The 16,133-nt window shown below is 36.0% G+C and overlaps 1 long non-coding RNA gene across 1 annotated transcript; it reads left to right on the forward strand.

Moving 5' to 3' along the window:
• The first annotated feature begins 129 nt into the window (after positions 1 to 129).
• On the forward strand, positions 130 to 15,187 carry LOC113640997. The gene is made up of 2 exons (XR_007140789.1): positions 130 to 341; positions 14,367 to 15,187. It is a non-coding gene; the product is annotated as an uncharacterized LOC113640997 (long non-coding RNA).
• Positions 15,188 to 16,133: the final 946 nt, after the last annotated feature.

The raw sequence follows: 16,133 nt of genomic DNA on the forward strand, positions 1-16,133 counted from the left end.
ACTACTTTGGGTCTAAAAATGTGCAATGGATTTATCTTTGTCTATAGGTCGTGTGCGCTTTGGCTCTTTTTCCGTCCTTCCTTTAAAAGCTCAGCGCCGCTCCGCCTCCTCCTGAGCGTGCAACTTTGACGCTGTGTATAAATACTGGAACAAAAGAACTTCCTCAATGCCCGGTGAAAAGGCAATAAATAAACTCACAGCTAATCATCGCGAACCAGAATGATTATTTGATCAGTAGGTTTTTAATCTGTGTGGTAATATTGGTTTTACCATATTGGAGACTTTTTTGTATTTCCCACAAACCAAGGAATACTTCGTGCATTCGCGTTTCTCTTCAAATGGTAAGATCCTAAACTTTTTTTTTAATCTGTGAATGTGGGTTTATTAAGACATACGACCATGGCTTATGATCGTGCAACTAACTTATTAAAGTTGTAAGGTTCTCGAGATACGTTGGAAGTGGAGCAGGTTGAGAGTTAAGGCGGAAAAACTCCTGACTTCCTGAGATGGAAGCGCATTTCATCCAACATTTGTTGCTGCACACAGCCCTCAGTAACAAGCCTATCAATCAATCAAGGTTTATAACAGAACGTGCATCTAAAACTCCTGGTTATTCATCGAGTAAGATACCTCGTTTAATTTATGGAGAAGATAAGAAGATTCTTATGGAAGGTGTTTTCGTGGCCAAGAAGGCAATGGACAGTTTAGAGAATGGTGATTTGCATGATATTATAATTAAACTATTATATTATAGCTAATAGAAGTCAGAAGATATATTTAAGGTAGAAGATTGAAGGTTGCCTTTCTCAAGGTGCTTTAATGAAGATGGTTATCCCCCCCCACCCCCACCACACCAAATATATCAATCAGTGTGATTTTGCATTTTACCAAATTGATCATTTTGTAGTGAAATACCAATAGTCAAACTATAATATGTTGTAATGTTTTGATAGGTTAGACTGTGTGCTGGAGCGCCTGTAACAAGTAGGCACCCTGTTTACAATAACAGCGGCCTCGTCTTATCACGTGATTGACAATAGCGGCGCACCAATAAAGGCGTGGGCTAGCGACGGTAGGCGGGGCTTGAGGCGCCAGCAACGCGCTATATTTGGAGTGGGTGACGTCATGACCCGTCTGCCTGTCAGAGGCGGGACATCCGTGAGGATGCGCGCGTGCCTGGGCATGTCTGTAGCCACTGTTTGTCAGCCACTGTTTACTGATTTCACCGGCTGCCTACAACAAAATTCAGTTTAATAAAATACCGAAACAGGTTATTATTTTTTTTTTATTATTATTTTTTTTTTGCGTTGGTAACTTTAAAACTATGGCCTTTATTTCACAAAAGTAATCGAAAAACTGCTGTGTGTGTTTGTGAGAGTGTGTGTGCGCGCGCGCGCGTCTTTCAGGGTGTGGGAATGTTTTTATATCCTGGTGGGGATCAAATAATATGCATATAAGACAGTTTTGAAATGAAACGGTGACATCTAGATATTTTGTAAAAATAAAAAACATGGTCAAAATAAACAATATCACATTTTTCCCATTCTGATGGTTGAAATGTGATCTTTTTTATTTTGACCATGACAAAATTGTTGGTGAATGATTCCTGCTATAAAGGCACTCAGATGGCACTAAACTGCATGAATCCATGGACTCTGCCTTGTGTTAACAGTCAAGGATGGTGGAGGTGGTGTAATGACAAATGTTTCTTTTTTTTTGGCACACCTTGGGTCTGTTAATACTAATCAGTTTATGCTAGTGTCTACTTCCAGCATGATAATGCACCATGTCACAAAGCAATAGTCATCTCAAACTACTTTCATGAATATGACAATTATTTCAGTGTTTTTCAAACCGAATCCAATAAAACACCTTTGGGATGTAGTAGAGCGTGAGATTCACAGTATGAAAGTGCACCGTAAAAATGTGCAGGGAATGTGTGATACAATCATAGACCAGATTCTTAAAGAAATATCATCTTGTGGAATCAGATGCCATGAAGAATATAAGCAGTTTTGAGAGCAAAGTGAATTGTCAGTATTAGTATAGTATTCCTAATAAGGTGTATATGGCCAAGAATCCATGCCAGTTTGAAAAGTAATTATACTGTGGGGAAATCATAAAATACAATAGACAGCCTGCATTGCTTTTGATTTGTGAAGGTTAACGTGCCTCAGCAAAAAGCAAAACCTTCACTGCCTTGCTCTTACGTCACTTTGTGAAAAACAATCAATATGGGGTTGCCTTTTAAGAATTAAATGCTGGCTGCAATCCACATTGCTTTTTATGTGAAATACAATACAGCAACTGTATTGGTTTTCATCAGTGTCATGCAGAAAATGCTATGCCTATTGAATCTGTGCATGATTATATATATGATGTACATGTTATATTTTTCAATAAAGCATCCCCATTGAGAACATATATACAAATCTAAAATTAAGCTGAAGTTAAGAAATTTGTCTAAGAATCGATTTTATTTGGCCATATGAACATGTTAATCATATTTTATAGTAACTCTAACTTGTAATGATGCTTATAATTAATGGATCAAGGTAGCAGGAACTGCCTTTAAACTGCAGCACCTCCTAAAATTTGATGCTTCCAGGACCTTCTTCCCTCTTCTGATTACACCCTAAAATGCTTTAAGTGTGATTGACCAGACGGGTCATTATGGTGTAGCACAAATAGGTCAAACAAAAAAATTGAATAAATTTACATGCAATGACCAATAATGACAAAGTGAAAACAAGTTTTAATAATTATTTTTGCACATTTATTTAAAAATAAAAACCTGAAACATCTCATTTAGGTAAGATCCTTTATGTAATACACCTCTTGGAGCAATTAGAGGTAGAGTCTTATTGAATAAGTGTACAAGCCTACATACCTTGCACACCTGTATTTGGGCACTTTCTCCATCTATTTTGGTGCTGTCTTGGCTGTTTGCTTCAGGTCATTGTCATGGTGAAAGTTGAACGTTCAGCCAAGTCTGAGCTGTTATGTACTCTGAAGCAACTTTTCTTCAAGGGCCTCTCTGTATTTAATTCCATTAAATTCTGAAAATTTTACCTTTTCCTATTGCTGAGCAGCATCTACATCATGATGCTACCATCAAAATACTTCACCATTGGGATCATATTATCTAATGAGCATTACGTACTTTTCTACAGATACTGTATATGGCTTGGAATTACTCGTAAAGAGTTACATTTTTCGTCTTAGCCACTTCCTCTTTCTTTCATAGTTATTTAAAAGCCTGCCATATGTCGTTTATTTAAGAGCAGCTTCCATCCAACCACTGTAGCACGAAGGACATGGTTGTCCATGGTTTACATGGTTTATCCATTTAAAATTCAATCTTAACACTAACCCTTTGCAAAAACTGAAAGGGTGTAAATATTTTCCAAACCCATTGTATGTCTATATGCTCTCTTTTTTTTCTTTTAACCCTATGTTTTTTCAACTGGCCACATATTTAATGTTTACTTTGTGGTAGATAGCTTTAATTAATCAATATTTTATTTTGAAGCTTGAAATAAATATACTGTCATAATTTTAATAACTACCACTTGTGAGGCTGTTGCAGGCCATGGACATAAATGCTTGGTTTACATTCTATGTGGCAGCTATAAAAATCTGGGTACTGTGTTAAATTAGTTACATATAATTAGTTATATTTAATTATATAATTAAATGTCTAAGCAACCCGGGATCATAATACCAGACAATAATAGGACTAGTGTATTTAAAGTATGACACAGAAGGACATGTTTTGTATAAAATGTGGATTAATGATTTTCCCAATTATTAGTTCCCAGAGGCTTTATATACCAAATAGGAATTTGATTGTATATAACTTAATATTTAAAACATTTTAAATATTTTATCTTTTCTCTGTTGTCCCTAAAAGGAGCATTTGTAACTGTCTCGTAATCCAGGAAATAAGCCATAATTGTCTTGAAATGGAGCCAATGCTTCCATGCATATGCAGACACACACACACACACACACACACACACACACACACACACACACACACACACACACACACACGCATTCACTTGCACAAACACAAACAATGCAAAAATGGCCTGAAGCCACTTATTACATTTATTGTTTCTATCTAGAAAGTTGAAGTGTGGCTCAGCTCTGACTGTGTCTCTGTGCATTATATGTATAATGCAGAAGAGTTCAGTTATATCTATAATGTGACATGCTTGTTCATGTATAGCATAAAAGAAGTTAGTTTGTAACACTAATGCTGCTTTCTAGATTACACTTCCTGATCTAGTAGATCTGTAAACACACATGCACTTTTCCCTCCCCACTGTTGATGTCCATTGCCACAAATAACAAACCATGCCACAGCATGTGCTGTAAATTAAATGTCAGCTTAAACAAACACCTTGATGCATTTAGTCAGTGGGTGTGGGATTTTTGAATGCAATACCCCTAGGCTGAAAGGAATCCAGCAAAGACCATTTGCTGGTCAACATTTTTGTCTGTCCTATGCACTTATTTGTTCTTCTTTTTAAATTATTTTCTTACATTTACAAGGAAAAAATGGGAATTATGCCAATTGTAACTGTTTTGTTTTCTGTTTTTGTTTCCCAACTACTCACTGCTACTACCCATTCTTGATTCTATTTTGTAAATACATGAATACTTTTAATTTGTTGTTCCATGACCAAAGTTTTATTTCTATTATAAATAATTTATAATCTAGTATACAACAGTCCATTAATTTGGCAGGACAACTGGCATTCCATGAGATATGTAGTTTTAATGTGACATACTTAAAACTACATGTAATCTACATGTAATCTCAATTCTGGCAATAGTTACTTTTTAATACATTTTTACTACACGTATAATGAGCTGACAGTTTATTTGAGCATAATAACACTTCAGTAGTCAGTAGTCAATAACACTTCTGTAGTAAGTGGTCAATAACACTTCAGTAGTCAGTTGTCAATAACACATCAGTAGTCAATAACACTCCAGCAGTCAGTTGTTGTAGTCAATAACACTCCAGTAGTCAGTAGTCAATAACACTTCAGTAGTCATTTGTCAATAACATGTCAGTAGTCAATAACACTTCAGTAGTCAGTTGTCAGTTGTTGTAGTCAATAACACTTCAGTAGTCAGTAGTCAATAACACTTCAGTAGTCAGTAGTCAATAACACATCAGTAGTCAGTAGTCAGTTGTCAATAACACTTCAGTAGTCAGTAGTCAATTACACTTCAGTAGTCAGTTGTTGTAGTCAATAACACTTCAGTAGTCAGTAGTCACTAACACTTCAGTAGTCAGTAGTCAGTAGTCAATAACACTTCAGTAGTCAGTAGTCAATAACACTTCAGTAGTCAGTAGTCAGTAGTCAATAACACTTCAGTAGTCAGTAGTCAATAACACTTCAGTAGTCAGTAGTCAATAACACATCAGTTGTCAGTTGTCAATAACACTTCAGTAGTCAGTAGTCAGTTGTTGTAGTCAATAGCACTTCAGTAGTCAGTAGTCAATAACACTTCAGTAGTCAATAACATTTCAGTAGTCAGTAGTCAATAACACTTCAGTTGTCAGTTGTCAGTTGTCGTAGTCAATAACACTTCAGTAGTCAGTAGTCAATAACACTTCAGTAGTCAATAACACTTCAATAGTCAGTAGTCAATAACACTTCAGTAGTCAGTTGTGCATAACACTTCAGTAGTCAGTAGCCAGCAGTCAATAACACTTCAGTTGTCAGTTGTTGTAGTCACACTCCAGTAGTCAGTAGTCAATAACACTTCAGTAGACAGTAGTCAATAACAATTCAGTAGTTATTTGTCAGTTGTTGTAGTCAATAACACTTCAGTAGTCAGTAGTCATTGACACTTCAGTAGTCAATAACACGTCAGTAGTCAGTTGTCAATAACACTTCAGTAGTCAAGAACACTTCAGTAGTCAGTTGTCAATAACACTTCAGTTGTCAGTAGTCAATAATGCATCAGTAGTCAATAACACTTCAGTAGTCAGTTGTCAGTTGTCGTAGTCAATAGCACTTCAGTAGTCAGTAGTCAATAACACTTCAGTAGTCAGTAGTCAATAACACGTCAGTAGTCAGTTGTCAATAACACTTCAGTAGTCAATTGTCAATAATAAATCAGTAGTCAGTTGTCAATAACACTTCAGTTGTCAGTAGTCAGTAGTCAATAACACGTAAGTAGTCAGTAGTCAATAACACGTAAGTAGTCCGTAATCAGTTGTCAATAACATTCAGTAGTCAATTGTCAATAACACATCAGTAGTCAGTAGTTAATAACACTCCAGTAGTCAGTTGTCAATAACACTTCAGTTGTCAGTAGTCAGTAGTCAATAACACTTCAGTAGTCAGTAGTCAATAACACTTCAGTAGTCAGTATCAGTTGTCAATAACATTCAGTAGTCAATTGTCAATAACACATCAGTAGTCAGTAGTTAATAACACTTCAGTAGTCAGTTGTAGTCAATAGCACTTCAGTAGTCAGTAGTCAATAACACTTCAGTGGTCATTTGTCAGTTGTTGTAGTCTTTCACAATAACACAATAACATTATACACAGTGTGTCTTATAATAGAATACGGTTCAAAACGGGACCAATTACTACTTTTAATGATCTGTAAGCAATATTTAGATGTATCTAACACTGGCGAATGTCTGCTCTGTTGGAGCGCTTCAGAGGGCAGTAAACAGAAAAGGGGCGGAGATTGTCTCTGTGCTCCTCCAATCGGGTCGCGCGCTGCTGATGGGGCGAGCGCGTCACTGGCGCTGCAGCTCGCGCTCACTGCTGTTGTCACGGCGCCGCAGACTCCACTTCAACATCCTTGGAACGGCGGAGCTACATCACTCTTTACACTTCTCCTTTTCAATTACGCAGGCAATAAACCTTTCTTTAAAAAAAACAAACAAACTCGGAAATCAGCACCGACCATTTGCAGTGTAATTGCCATAGACGCGCGTGCATTTATTTTACACTAATCAACTAAATAAATTTAGAAAAAATATTTTGCGGCTTACGATCTGAAGGTTTATGTGTCTTTCATTGTCTTAAAACTGTCTGTCTGCGTGTCAAATCAAATGCACATATGCACAAATGTATATGCGCCACACAAATAATGACGACACAACAGACACAATGATATTAGTATTCATTAATTTCGTGTTGTATGTTTAATTTCAGTACTAACATGCAATAATACCCCTCGCTTTGTAAGTGAAACTTCAGCACTGTGATGTTTGCTGTCTGTTGGCTCTCTGCGTGGGTTGCTATAGCTGATTTGAGGATGCATTTCTTTCGACCAATCATATGCCGCGCTCTCTTTAACGTCATACCTCAACGTGAAAGGGGCGTGGCTCCGGCAAATTTGAATGAACAGTGGAGCTTTCGGCGCCATTTTCGAGTGAGCAGCGGCAGGAATAACAGCTGCTGTGGTACGGATATGAGTTTTTTGTCGGATTAAATGATAACGAAATTATTTTTACTCGTTTAAACGTTTAATAATTATAAAAAAATAAATAAAAATAACGATATGGAAGCAGGACGCGGCTGAGGAGGATTGATGGAGACGACAGGAAAGCAAGTTGGAGGGCAAAGTAACGTTAGCTGAAGTGGAGACAAGAGGATACATACATACAGTAAGCTAGCTAGCGAAGCTAATTCTGCTAGCATCGCGAACGAGAATCGGCGGTGAATTAGCCTCGTATTTCAGACTGAAAATTATTATAATTTTTTAAAAATTAGTGAATAGCTTTTTAAAAATCTGGAAAAATTCTGAAAATAAGGTCGCGAGACGAAGAAGCGGATGCGACCGTTTGTTTTGTCGGTTTGTTGTTTTTTCGGCATTTTTTGAACGCGCAGTTTGAGCGGGATTGGACAAGTGGAGGCGCCTGAGCAGCCTATCAGCACGGAGACACACGCACGAGCACCACCGGGATCTCTGTCCGAACACACAGACCTTTCTACAAGCAATAGACTATTTTTCTGTTTCAGATTTAAAAAAAGTAAGGAAAAAAATTACCAACAAAAACAAACCAAAAACACATTTTCACCCAAACCGAAGATGGAGGATATGCATTCCAGCCATTTGTATTGGATTATCAGTGCTGCGATTTGGGTTTTTATCCTACTGAAAAAGTCATAAGAAATCTGAATATATATATATAAATAATTTTTTTCTAAGTTTATTATATGCTTTACACTATCTGACTCGCCTCCTGAAACTGTAAGTAAACTGATTATAGCTTTTTATAACTGATTAAATCTTCCCTAGCTTTTAAGGATTTAATATTTACAACACTGCCTTCGATAAGCAGTGATAGTTAGTTTGGTGTTTAAAGCTGATGAAGTGCTGAATGGGTTTGGAAACAGAGGCGCATCGTGATGTCAACACTTGATCTCGAGTTAGTCGGTGAAGCTTAAATGACATGTTGTTTACCCAAAAAAAAAAAAAAAACCCAAAGAAAACAAAACCACCAGGCGACGCATGACAGATCCACGTCAGAGACACAAAGCTAGCCGTTTGTTTATTTATATATACACCAGTGTCCCAGACCCTGTGTTACACACAGTTAGATGTAATAGCATCTTATGTCCAACATTACAGTGTAAAATTGATCTTCGGCGCGGTGACTACATTGTAATAATAATTATTTATTTATTTAGTTTTTATAAAGTGATCCACATGATCTCTTGTACTTATTCAGGGCCCCAGTTATCGTCAATAGAAAGCTCATTTCGACTGGCGTTTTTTTCTCTCTTTCTTAAACCACAGTTGTCATTTATGTTTTAAGAATAAAGTAATTTGGTTTCGGACAAATCTGAAATCACACCGAAAGGCCATTAAGTCATTAACGTGACACTTCAACCTCGTAATTGGTATAAGTGATGATACACTCCAGCTGTTTCGCCCCCAGCAAAGAATATGCAGGAAAACAAATAGAGACTTCAATCTATGAAGCCAAGATAATTTATGCATTTCTCATTAGGATGCAGCAGAGGCTTTAATGAAGCACACTTACTGCTTTGTGTTTTCAAACGAAGGAACTTGAGTTAGAAAATATTTAGTTTACCCTCTCAGGATTGGCTCCCCTTTCCCACTTCATTTTAGCATGCTTGACAACAGGATGCACTATGGTTGTGCAGATCACGTGTAGAGAAACCTGTTTAAGACGTCAAGAGTGTAGCCTAGGTAAAGAAATAGTGTTTTAATTGACGACAAACAATCCCGTACATTAAAATTATGCTGCTTTTGTTTCAGCATCACAACCCACGTGTTGGAGGAATTTCTTTCCTTTTTTTTTTATTTTAAGATCTCTCTCCACCTCAATAGCACTGGTGTTCTGTGGCAATGCACTGAACTGCTTTACTGCTTACATACATCACCAGCAATAGTGTGTAAGCCAGTATACATTAGAAAACTCATTTAGTTTTGTATGTTTGTCAGTGCAAGAGTTTTTAGGCTAATTTTATTTTCAGCATTTTATTTGCTGGCAGTGTGCGGGTTTCCTTTCGTGGGTTCTTGGGGCCGTAGGGAAAACCCCCTCAACTGAACCACAACCAGTTCTATCTTTTTCACAACGTTACCTTTTAATGAGCAAGCACACACACCCTCTTTCTCTCTCTCACTCATGTACTCCTTCTGTGTTTTAGCAACATTTACGTTCTTTTGACATGTTAGTAATATGGCAAGAACTTATAATTCTTTTAGAAAATATTTTTTTAGGAAATATTCTTTTAGGAAATATTACCTTTTTTTTTAAAGGCATTTCCTGAATGTCTTATGTCTTGGTAAAACTATTATTAAAAATTCAGTGCATATGCTTTGTTTATAAAATTAATTTCAATAGTCTGTTTTGGAATTGAAGAGCTTTACTCTTATAAATGATGTTTTCTATTTTGTACCAAAATTAATCTAAATTGTGTTTTGAATCTTATTTTTCTGTGCAGATTTATACAATGTAGTTTGAGAGCGTTCCCTTCTGACTAGGTGATATAATTTGGGAAATGTGTTTCAAACCCCAAGTCATGCCTTTGTTTATCTCTCATTAAGCTGTATTTCTACTAAATGCTCCCTGATCATTAGTTTATATTAAGGGCCAGTGTACATGTGTTAGCTAAATGAATAAAATAAGAATGTTTTTAATTAGTGCTGCTTTAGTAGAGCTGTGTGGTACAATTAGTGAATGATTTGGTAGACAATGAAACAGTGGTTGATGTAAGTTTATGAAATTATTGTTTATGCGACTGTTGTTCTATAATTAGTATTATTATAAGTTTATAATTTTTATTGTAAACTTTTCACCAGTGCAAAATGTATTTTAGACCAAACTGCAGTGAAGTGTAGTGTCCATTTTGAGACACTAATGGACAGATGAGTTTATTTCTGTACACCGATATTTAGAAAAAAGCTGTTGAGCTGTTTAAAAAAAATGTTTGTGTGGGCTACATGCAGCAAATTAGATCCTGTGCACTGTTGAGCAGCAAAAAGGAACAGTACTTGTGTATTTTAATTTTAATACACAAGTCATACACAATGGTGGTATAGGGGTGTGTGCGTGTGTATTTAATTTATATAAAATTAACAAAAAAAATCTAACATTTATTTATGTATTATTATAAATTATGAACAAAACCAGAACCATGTGTACCTCTATCACACCAGTCAGCTGGGGCTTTGGAAGAGATACTTGATGTGGAGGTGGAATGACCATTTGGATGATTGTTGAGTGGTTTCAAAATAGCAAATAGGCCTAATATGCACCTTTGTCGAATTTGCCAATTTCATTTCAGCCCCGGGGACATTCAGTCCACATTAACAGGCCAGCAATAGCATGCTAAATAATTTACATGCTTACAAATAGAGAATAGTTGAATAAAGTAAAGATGGGTTATGTAATGCCTTATTTGTTTTATTTTATACTTCACTGGGAGGCTGTTGTTTTAATGTTTAACATTTTACACGGATTCAGCATCTTTAAGTGAAAGCTGCACTAGACACACATTGACCAGTTTTGGGTTTGTTTGTATTCCTGTTGGTCAAGCATGTTCAGTGAGAGTTCAGTTTGGTGATAGATGCCGATAGACCTTCAGTGGTATCCAGGCATGGTGGTGTGTGTAAGGGTCACACAGAGGGAGTAAAAGAGGTTACAGGTTGTTTGCCTGTGTGTGGTCAAAGTGTATATGAATCTGGCTATTGTCAAGTGCATGGGTGCTTTGCAGTTGTGCTGGCTGTTCTGCTCTTGCTCTTTCCCTGATTTTATTTAGAGTAAATATTTGACTAAGAGTTTTGTTTTCACCACACAAATTGGTCAGCATTCAGCTTTCTAGATGGATGTTTGTCATGTTTGCGTGCACATGTGTCACGGCTGAAAAAATTGTAAAGGATTAAATGATTGGTATGACTGACATGACTGTTTTTTAGATTGTAAACAGTTCGGTATTTGGTTGGAAAATGTGCTGCTTGGTAATATGGGTGACTGGTGATGGTGGTACTTACACCCTTTTCAGTACAGATGATGTGTGTGTGTGTGTGTGTGTGTGTGTGTGTGTGTGTGTGTGTGTGTGTGTGTGTGTGTGTGTGTGTAGAAGCGTACAAGCACCAGTTATAGAATGTTGACAGGGGGGAGTTCTGGGTGATGCCCTTTGCACTGTAGGTCATGTGGTCTTTAGCTGGACATAATTTAAAAGAGGTTAAATGATTAGGGTGACACCAGTGTGTATGTTTATTCATTCAGTCAAAGAACCTGTCATTTTTATGCACATTTTCAACCACATTTCATATTTTCAAGTTTACCTACAAGCTATTATTCCCCTTAGCAATTGCTTTCCTCCTTAGTTTCTTTTCTTTTTTTTTTTTTTTATATATTTGTCCCTACATTGTAGTTTTGCTTTTGGGTGTGGTTCATTCTAAATACTACCAAATATGTTTAATTACATAATCTATATCTTAATGCAATTAATATTAATACTACATCATAATATAAATTTAAATATGTAGTTTCTGTATTATCTTTGGTTCATACTGAAAAAATCCCAGTGACTAGAAAGGATGCTTTATTTATTTATTTGTAAAAATTATTTCTTTTTACTGACCCTACAGTTAACTTGTAAGTGGTCTACAATAGTTAATAAAGCATGCTGAGTGTGTTTTATTACTTTTAAAAAAAAATTAACAATGTTCAGATGTACATGTTTCTTTTCAGTGAAGGTCATATTGTTTCAAATAGACACACACACACACACACACACACACACACACACACTAAGCTTAATATTAGAAAAGTATTAGATGATTTGGGATTGTATGAATAATAGAAAGCATTTATATTTGACTCTTATTTATTTATTTCATTATTATTATTTTTGAAAATCATGAGTAATTTGGGCAGTCTTGGTTTGTAAATCTGTAAACACCAGTTAATGTAGCCATGTAACGATCAATTTATTAATACAATACACTACGTTTTACTGTATTGTATTAGTGTATAATGGTCAGATGAATTATGTTTGCTTATACTTGTGATACTTCAATTGACATATATATATTAAAGCTCTATAATCACAATCACCTCAAATTGTATATATATATATATTTATATTATATAATTGTGTGTGTGTGTGTGTGTGTATATATATATATATATATATATAAAAAATTTGAGGTGATTGTGATTATAGAGCTTTAAAAGATGGTTACTTTGGTAAAAGTATTTCACACTCTTAAAAATATTAATTTTATTATTCACATTTTCTTTCTTAAATTTGATTTTATTGTCCACTTGTTTAAAGACGTTGTATGCAGACCACAGCTGGTTGGGATTAATAGGAATAGTAAGTTGAAGTTATAAAAATGGGAAACAGAATATAAGATTTAAGGTTACAGAGGCAGACAGTGGCTTAGAGTGTGCAGCTTAAGACAAGAAATCACAATCAAGTCTACATTCCCTTGCAATGTAGTCTTTCCTGTACTGAGGTTTCTGTATTTAATGTAAATACTGTTAACAGAATAGTTTGGCATAATGTGGTTTCAGCACTGTGCTGTGACTGCATAGCCTAAATTTGCACATACGCTTTCTTACTGGTGTCAGGTTATCATCATGTGGAGCACCCTAGTGTCTCAGACACATACACCCTTTATCTGTTTCCAAACTTACCTGTGTATGGCTGAAAACATTCAGAGACCTGGGTGTGCACACATGTCGTTTCTTTTTTGTTTTGTTTCTTTATGTATTAAATGACAGCTCTGATGTACGGTACATGATGTCTTTGAAATTTACTTAAAACATTGAATAATAGAAGTTTGTTTTGAAAATATTTGAAATTTATATAAAATAATTCATAGAATGATATGGCTTAGTTAGGATAGTACTATAGTGAGCCATATTTTTCCAACCTAATTGCTTTGCTGGTGTAACTGCTTGTTTGATCTTGACTGTATTTAAAACATGTGTAATGCAACCAACAAGGAAACATTTTTGGAAGCATTTGCACAGTTTTAACTGCGAGACTTTGGACACACTAATGTGCTATTATAAGGTAATGGGTTGATGCATCTGTTCCTCAATTTTTCCGTTAATGTGCAGTTAAATGCATGATGCAGCATAGATTAGTGGGCTGAGCTGTTTTACCCACTATGCAGTCTCTGGAGTCATACACACACACTTGGTCAGAACACATGTTTTTTGAAATAGGTTGCAGTTTTATTCTACAGAATTAATTTGGCTATGTCTTTCCTGTTACTTTTAGATTGAGTGCATCAACATTTATCCTACCAAATTTAATGAGACCGTGTTGGAACTTGCTGATGCAACAGTTTTGGATTACTTCAGGCTAGCTATAATGTTACACTTATATCAGTAATAGATATCAGAAGTTGGGGGGAGAATCATTCTGCTATAGTGATTAGTCTATAGAAACAGTAAAGGGTTGCATTTGAAGGTCACTTTGTGGCCGATTAAACGGCTGCCCTGGCTGGTTATTGAAGTTATTATGCTTGCGTACTGGTCCTCGGCAGTGTTGATCCATTCTCTATGTGTTACAGTACTGGTTTTCCATGGTGCTCCAGAGATAATTGTCCAATTTCTGCTTTGCATCATGCTGTTAAAAATACAGATTTGTGCTCTGTTATTATAACAATTGCAGACAAATCAGTTCAGTGTGTGTGTGTGTGTGTATAAGTTGGGTATTTACAATAAGCATTACATATATTAAAAAAATATATTATGTGCAATTCCACTGCTAAAATCAATATTTTTAAAAGATATATGCTGTTTATCCTGTGTGTTGGCATGCAGGTGTCAGAGATGAATGTTTATATACTCATTCGAGGATTTTTCTCCTGCATTTCAGATGGAGTGCCGGAGCCCTGTGTTGAAGCAAAAAAAAATTAACAAGAATGGGGAGTTTCTGTCTTTCAAGGTGTGTGTGTGTGTGTGTGTGTGTGTGTGTGTGTGTGTGTGTGTGTGTGTGTGTGTGTGTGTGTGTGTGTGTGTGTAAAATATGCTTTTCAGGTGGTGGTGTAGCAGCACAGAATGGTTTGTGGTGATACAGAGATGCAGGCCGTACTGTGCTGCAGCATCAGTGCCTAGGACTTGCATCACACTTGTAGGTGTGGGAGTGCGTGTTGTCTTGCTTTAGCAGCATGTAAATATTGGAGTTACACCATGACAGATGTCTCCAGTATGTTCGTGCTGCTGAAGTAAGAAGTCACCAAGCGGCGCAAGATCTTTGTCCTGACTTCGGTTTAGTAAGCAGCGTTCCTTTGGCTGACTCACCGCTACAAATGTCCGTTCATCCAGCAGTCGCACATCTAGCTTCTTCAGCAGTGATCACTGATTAAAGGTAAACACAGAAGAAGAGAGAGGAAAAAGTGATGTAATTGATTTTCTTTGCAAAATTTCTGTACATTTTGTATATTTGTTTTAGCGTTTGTTTCTGAAATGTGCTACAAATTGTTTGTTCTATAATGTATTCTGCTTGGTTTGCCAAATTAAAAGCTTTCTGAAAAACTTTAGTGTTTACCTAAAGCACTGCTTTAAATCATACTTTTGTCACGTGGTCAGAGATGTTACCGCGATACTTTGCATGCATATAGCCAAAAGCTTCATTGCGAGCTGGTGGCTGATTAAACAGAGCTGAGCTTTCACAGCTGGGTTGCAATCAAATTCTTACTCTGGTGTATGGTGGTGTTCTTTATTATTATTATATTATATAAAACTAAGTGTTCAGATTTTCAGTGCTGCGATAAACACATTACTTGGGATTTTTATTTTATTTTTTTTATAACAAATCTATAAACTCGGATGTCGCGAACACAAAGTAATACATTTCAAACAGCACACTCATCATTTCTCTGGTTATTTTTTTACAACTTATTTCTCTTTCCAACACTTACTGCTTTAACAAACGTACAGCGTTTAATAATAAATTCCCAGTGAAGTCTGTGACTGTGTCTAAACATCAATACATGATTTTTAACCCCAGCTACTCGAAACGCATGAGCTGCCATCTGATCCGGCATTTTTACAAAGTTTACACTTTACATTTTCACTCATTCGGGGTTTGCGGTCATCGTTTCGTCCATGAGGTGAAATAAAAATTAATTATGTTAACGTGGACGGGTTTTCTGTATTTGCGTTTATTTTTTTTTAATTTCTCTTAATTTACTTGTATCCTAATAGTTTTGGTAAATACGGTGGTGAAGTTTTTTTTTTTTTTTTTAAATAGACGATTCGGTTATTGATTACAGTCCTGCACCGTCTTTACAGATTCGCTTACCTTTTCCCAAAGTGCATAGTATTTTCGAGACATTTTCGAACTGTTCATTTATTCTTCATTCTCAATATTGGCTCCTATTTAAGAAATAAAACGGAGTAATATATAAAAAGCGACGTGGTCAGTAGGAGTCGAGCTAAATCGGCTCCAGACTCAATAGTTCATGCAGCTCAGCTCACTTTTTGTTTTCTATAAAAATGACATTCAATAGTGCAAATAAGGATTTTCAAGTGCTACCTTTTATCATAATTAAACTATGTTTTGTTTTTAAATATCTTAAACTAGATCCATTCGGAATAATTATAGTGTAACACAAAGTAAACAAACATACGTGTAACAAAT

The sequence above is a fragment of the Tachysurus fulvidraco genome, chromosome 6 (genome assembly GCF_022655615.1).
Source record: "Tachysurus fulvidraco isolate hzauxx_2018 chromosome 6, HZAU_PFXX_2.0, whole genome shotgun sequence".
Taxonomy (NCBI): domain Eukaryota; kingdom Metazoa; phylum Chordata; class Actinopteri; order Siluriformes; family Bagridae; genus Tachysurus; species Tachysurus fulvidraco.